The sequence below is a fragment of the Balaenoptera ricei genome, chromosome 5, assembly GCF_028023285.1.
Source record: "Balaenoptera ricei isolate mBalRic1 chromosome 5, mBalRic1.hap2, whole genome shotgun sequence".
NCBI classification, from domain to species: Eukaryota; Metazoa; Chordata; class Mammalia; order Artiodactyla; family Balaenopteridae; genus Balaenoptera; species Balaenoptera ricei.
The window spans coordinates 38,450,684-38,456,696 of NC_082643.1; the positions used below are offsets into that span (position 1 = coordinate 38,450,684).

The 6,013-nt window shown below is 52.0% G+C and overlaps 1 pseudogene; it reads right to left on the reverse strand.

Moving 5' to 3' along the window:
• Positions 1-825: 825 nt before the first annotated feature.
• On the reverse strand, positions 826-4,689 carry LOC132366214 (ataxin-2-like protein; annotated as a pseudogene).
• Between the last annotated feature and the right edge of the window lie 1,324 nt (positions 4,690-6,013).

Here is a 6,013-nt window from a genome sequence, read left to right on the forward strand (position 1 = left end):
TTAAAAGAACACAAGTTTGGGGAGACACTGTAAATATTAAACTTTAATTACTGATAAATAATATACCGAGTCAACCAAAGGATTTTCTTGGAGACTTGAAAGTAAAAGGAGGAAATGTTTTCAAGTAGATAATCATTTATGTAATCCTTGCCAGCTATGAGTGCAAATGAGGTGACACCAATATTTTCCTGGCGTCTGAATTCACCTGGTAATGCAGCATTTTTATCATCACTTAAAATCTCTCATAGGATTACTGTTGAGCATCTGTGGGGATGTCACACATGAGACCATGAATGTGTTGTACACCAGGTTCTGCTTTGACCCTTCCCAGATGCCCATTTCCCTCCACAGCCCATGAGGGCATCTCACATTAGTTTAAAATTTTATATTTTTTTTAATTTTAAAAAATATTTTTATGTAATAAAAAGTAAAAGTCCTTGTCCAACCATCCTGGTGGGGCACCTGTGTCTCTCACACAGATGACTCAAGTTAATGGGGAAGAAAGAACAAGGGGCCCAAGTCTGAGGTTATAAATAATAGAAAATAAAAGATCTTCCATCTCCAGCAGGGGGATAGATGAGAGGATGGGAGAGCAAGGTGGAGTGGGGATGGGCAGGGGCAGAGCAGAAAACCACCACCCCTGCTGGACCCTGGCCCTGCCCACTTTGAGGCCCTTCCCATTCAAGGTGCTTGGCAGGAATTCCACAGCTCCCCAACCCCCCCCCACCCCAGTGGGGGAAAGGGGCTAAGGGGCTGGGGGCTGGGACTGCTCCGAGCTGCTGGGGGAAGAGACATAGATCACTCTTCCCTCCACTCATGGAGGTCTCAGGTCACAGCCAGGACAATCTTCAGTTCCCTGGGGGGTGGAAGGGAAGCTGCCGGGAGGGATGAGATTGAACTGGTTGGAGGGGAAAGAGAAGACAGCAGGCACATTAGAACCCAAGCAGCTGTCCCTTCATCCAATGCCATCCAGTGTGGGTTGTTGGGGGAGTGTTGATAGGACCGGCCTCCTCAAGGTGTCTCATGGGGCTGTCAGAAGCACAGATCAATTGCCATTTCCCAGTGAGCCAGAGCTCTTCCTCATGTGCCCAGCTCAGCCCCCACATTCCAGCCTGGCGCTGTCTGCTGCGCTGACCTTACCTTGCCTAAGTCAGGAGACAGTTGGGTTCACTGAGAGCTGAGGAGGCAGTGGGGAGCAGGGCTGCTGGATCACAACTGAGGGAGGACAGAGGGAAGCAAAGAACAGAGCCAGGAGCGAGCCCCTGGTGGCAGCGACTGTGGCTTCTGCTCACCCTACATCACAGACAGGTGCAGGTCGGCAGGCGCCCTGTGCAACAGCCCTGCCTCCAAGACCTCTCACTCCCCACCCAGAGCCCATGCATCCTGCCCTACCTGCAGTGCATCAGCCGAATTCCTCCATCTAATGAGAACTCATGAATCCTGTCATCAGCTCCTCCTGGAAATCCAGGCGCCTGTCCAGGCTGCTCACCTTGGGAGTGTCCGATGTAGGGGTAGGGTGAGGGTATGGAAGCTGAGAATGCAGGCACCCCACTCTGGGGCATTGCACATTGAGGGGAGCCCCCATGGCTCTGGGGTGGGTGCAGCGGCATCATCTGGGGCAGGTGGGGAGCCCCAGGGTGAGGAGGCTGGGCTACTGTTATTCCAGTTTGGACATGGGCGTGGGTAACATGGGCCATATTGGTGACACCGTGGGGCAGCTGCTGGTGGGCATGGATGCAATACACAGCGGCTGGTTGGGGGAAGCTGCTCTGAAGAGACTGGGCAGAAGGTCCCAGTGGCAGAGAAGGCGGTGTACCTGTCAGGACCCCTGGGTGGTACAGATTCTGCTATGGGTATACACTGCCCAGGTGTGGGGCCTGCCCCACCTGGTGCTGGATGGGACCAGGGTCCACATGCTGGGACTGCAGTTGGCTCCCAATAGGCATGGTGGCTGGTTGCGGCTGGTGGGCATGGAGCTACATGGCATGGTGCAGATAGGACTGGTGAACAGTGGCATAAAGGGTTTGGGGTGTGGGCTGCTCTGCAGAAGTGTACTGAAGGGTGAAGGGTGACACAATGGCCTGGGGATGGCTCCCTGATGTCAGCATGCATGGGTTGCTTTGAAGCATGGGGGCAAACACTGGCTATGAGGGTAGGGGGCCATGGGCTGCATCATGGTGGGCTGGCCTGGGAACTGCTGTGGGTTGTAGGGGATGTAGGAAGAATAAGGTGTGGCAGCCACCAGAGGTGGGCCAGAAGCAGTGGCAATGGCCTGCATCATTAGAGGGGCTGAAGCTGGCTGGTGTTTGTCCGAGTGCTGGGAGGGCAGGGAGCCTTTTGCTCCCTGGTACTTGCCCTGCTGTCCAGGCATTAAGTTGGACACAGGATTTGTGTCCTGAGGTGCCTGAACATCTGGTCCCATGTGTATCTGAGGTATGTAGGAAATGTACTGGGGGCTTTATAGCCCACTCTGACCTGCTGTCAGCACCGGGATGGAGGGAGTTGAATGAGTCCGGGGCCCAGGAGAAGTTGGAGTACTGGTTGATTTATTAACAGACAGCAGGGGATTAGTGGGATTGAACTCCTTGGCCTTAGGGTTCAGTGTTGACTTCTTCACTTGTTCAGCAACAGGGCCCTCATCCTTGTGATCTCTTTGGCTTGGGCAAGGCAGTGGGGGCTGATCCCGCCCCTCGGTGCCTCCTGCTGGTGGCAGGGGTAATTTGTCCTCCTCAAGTGATACAGATTCTAAAAGGAAGAAACAGCCCGCATGGGGTCTGAAGCCAAAAGACCTCCTTCTCCTTCCCTTTGGCCTCCTTCTTTAGGATCTGGGAAGGGAAAGGATCCAGGCTGGTCTCAAGGGAGCTACTGGGCTGAAACTTAAACTGGGCCCCAAACTTTCTCAGTTCTTCCAGTTGAAAGCGTTTCTGTTTGTTCTGAAGGCCAGGGACTTTCCCAGCTATCCAGGATAGCACCTGGAACTGCAGCTTTCTCTCAGGTTACTTGGCCAGGAGTTCTTTTACATCTCTGGGGGCCAGTGAGATCTTTGGAGAAGCTGGGGAAATGGAGCCTACTCCAGGATCCCCAACTGATGACATCACGGGGATGGAAGCTGAAGAGGTCGGTACTGCTGAGCAGATGGGAGGCTCAGGACAGGAAGCTGAAACTGGGGCAGGGGCAGCTGACTTGGGAGAACGCAGGGGGTACAGCCAGCCCACTGCAGGAGCAGGTGGAACAGAAGCTTCTCCAGAAGGCCTGTTGCTGGGGGAAGACAGAGTCTTGGTACCTCTCAGAGGCCACTGTGCCTTAGGGGACATGCGGGAAGGGCCTCCATTGATACTGTGTGTCTCAGAACCTGGGCTAGGGCTGCTATTGTCAAGATGGTGAAGACCAAGAGGTGGCAAAGAGCTAAGACCAGGCTGGCCGGCACGAGAACTACTCCATCAAACTCCTCCCCTGGGACATTCCTGAACTCGATGGGGTAGAGGGATATACTTTCCCTCTCTAGATGCCAAGCTGGGGCTCTCTCGCCCTGAGCCCCGTTGCTGAACTGCACTGTTCTCCTCCTCGGTGTGCCCTTCATCATTCTCCATGGCGATCCACAGGCAATACTGGGGGCTCGATTCAGTCTCTCAAGTCAACTGGGCTGCACACAGCTCTCGCTGATGAAATTCTTCTGAGTTGTCCTTCTCTAAGGGACAAGAAGAGAGACTGCTCTCATAGGCGATCTTTACACTGTAGTTCTCTTCATTGAACTGGAACATTTCATTGGGGTCCCATCAATTGGACATGTCAGACTCCAGGTCATAGTCATCACAGTTGCTGTCGACCCCCTCCCAGCACTGGAGCATCTTCTCTTTGTGCTCCCCACTCACTTTTGAGTTCATGGCAATGGCTGAATCAGTGAACTTGTAGTGAACTTTAGTAGCATAATTGAAGTCAGCATTTCAATTGGAAGTGGACAAGCACGACATCACTTGACTCAAACACCATGGTGTCCACAATGTCTTCCTGACGAGGGCCACCTGCTGGCTCCGATGCTTTCTGGTGCACAGTGTTACTGCCAGTTCGAACTTTGAGCTCAGCATCTTGAACATACCTTCACAGGTGGTACCATTCTTCACCTTTACATCACAAGTGGAGCCCACAACAGATGTAAGGAAATGCAGCATTCTGGAATTGCTGTCACCCTCAAACACCGGTGACTGTGGGGTGCCTTTCCTGTGCTTTGTCCCCTGGCGCTGCCTGTGGCCGCTGCCCTGGCCTCTCCTGATGTTTCTGCTGTGGTGGCAGTGGCTGTGGCACCGAGATGCCCTCGGCTCCGGCGGAGCCCTGCTCCCAGCAGCGGCTGCAGGCCCCAGGCAGGGCGAAGCGGCCCCAGGAAGCCCTGGGGCAGCCGAGGTGGAGACCAGGGGCCCCCAGGAGGCCGCCGTTGGGGAGGCTGGTGCTCTTGGGAGGCCAGTGGCCACGGCCTGTTGCATGGGGGCGGCTGCTGGGGCTCGAGGTCTGTTGTGGCGGCTGAGGCTTCAACTTGAGGGCAGCGTCCGGAAGGGGAATTAGGGGGAAGAGAGGGAGAGAGGAGGCCTGGGCTGGGCCCCTGCTGGAGAGCGTGGGAAGCGAGGGGGACTGGGAAGCTGGGGCCCCACCGCCGCTGGTGGGCAGGGGCGAGCCCTGCGGTGTCGGGAGCTCCATTCCTTTAATTCCAGATAATTTTATCTCACCATAACACATTATTATGACTCAAAGTATTTTATTGACCACCCTAACAAAACATGTATGTAAGTTGAAATTTAATTTTTGCACATGACCATATGACCTAGGGACTAATAGATTTCTTCCGGATTAAGAAACCCCAAAGGAAGCAGATGCTCAGCCTGGAGGAGGCATAGTTTCACATCCAGCAGGCAACATGAGAATTTCTATGCGGTGCTTGTACAATCTCATGTCTCTGGTACTTGGCCAAAAACCAACTGTCATCCATCAGGGGCATCCTCCCTCTGAACAAATAAAACTAAACATAGCAGGTGACCACTATGATCAGCAAGCATCGTTTACCCGAGTAATTGTGCCTATAAGCACTTAAGGAAGATGCATGTTCCTTAAGCTTGCAGATTCAAGCTCCGTTATAGAACAGTCACCCTGCATGATCTGAAGCCTGAAAAGCTGGTCTTCAGGGAGAGACATCAGAGAACTCTGCCCTTGAACCATGATGGAAAGAACATTATGATGTACTATTAACAATTGACACAGCAGCAAAACTCCAAGATGGTCATTAGATTCATGTTTCTTAATTAAGAAGACATACACCATTTCCTCTAGAGCACTGGATGTCCAGTCCATCAGTAGTCTGTAAACTGACAGCTACACGGGTGAACAGTATCCTACCAAGACTCTCTGATCAAGTTGATTACTGCAAACACAGACTTTCTGTCCAAGGCAACAGAACATAATTTTCTGATTCGCTGGTACAATTTTTCTTTGCTTACTTCTAGTCTTGGTTATTATTATTGTACTTTGATACCCTCTGTTAATTGAATAAAGGTTTTTCAACATACTCTCCATTATTTATATTCTGTTATTTTTTTACTCCCTAAGGTCTTCTGCCCCTTAAGGAAAAACAAACTGTCTTGCTCATTTGTCTCTTAGCTACTGTGGTAGTTAATTTTATGTATCAACTTGACTGGATCAGGGGATGCCCAGGTATCTGGTGAAACTATTTCTGGGTGTTGTCTGTGAGGGTGTTTCTAGATGAGACTAGTATTTGAGCTGGTGGGCTCAGTAAAGTAAGTTGCCCTCTCCAACTGCTGGGCATCATCCAATGTGTTAAGGTCCTGAATAAAACAAAAAGGTGGAAGAAGGAGGCATTTGCCCCTTTTTCCTGCCTCACTGCTGCTGAGCTGGGACATCTCATCTCATCTTTTCCTGCCCTCAGGCTGGCATTTACACTATTGGCTTCTCCAGTTCTCAGGCCTTCAGGCTTGGACTGAACTACACCACTGGCCTCCTGGGTCTGCAG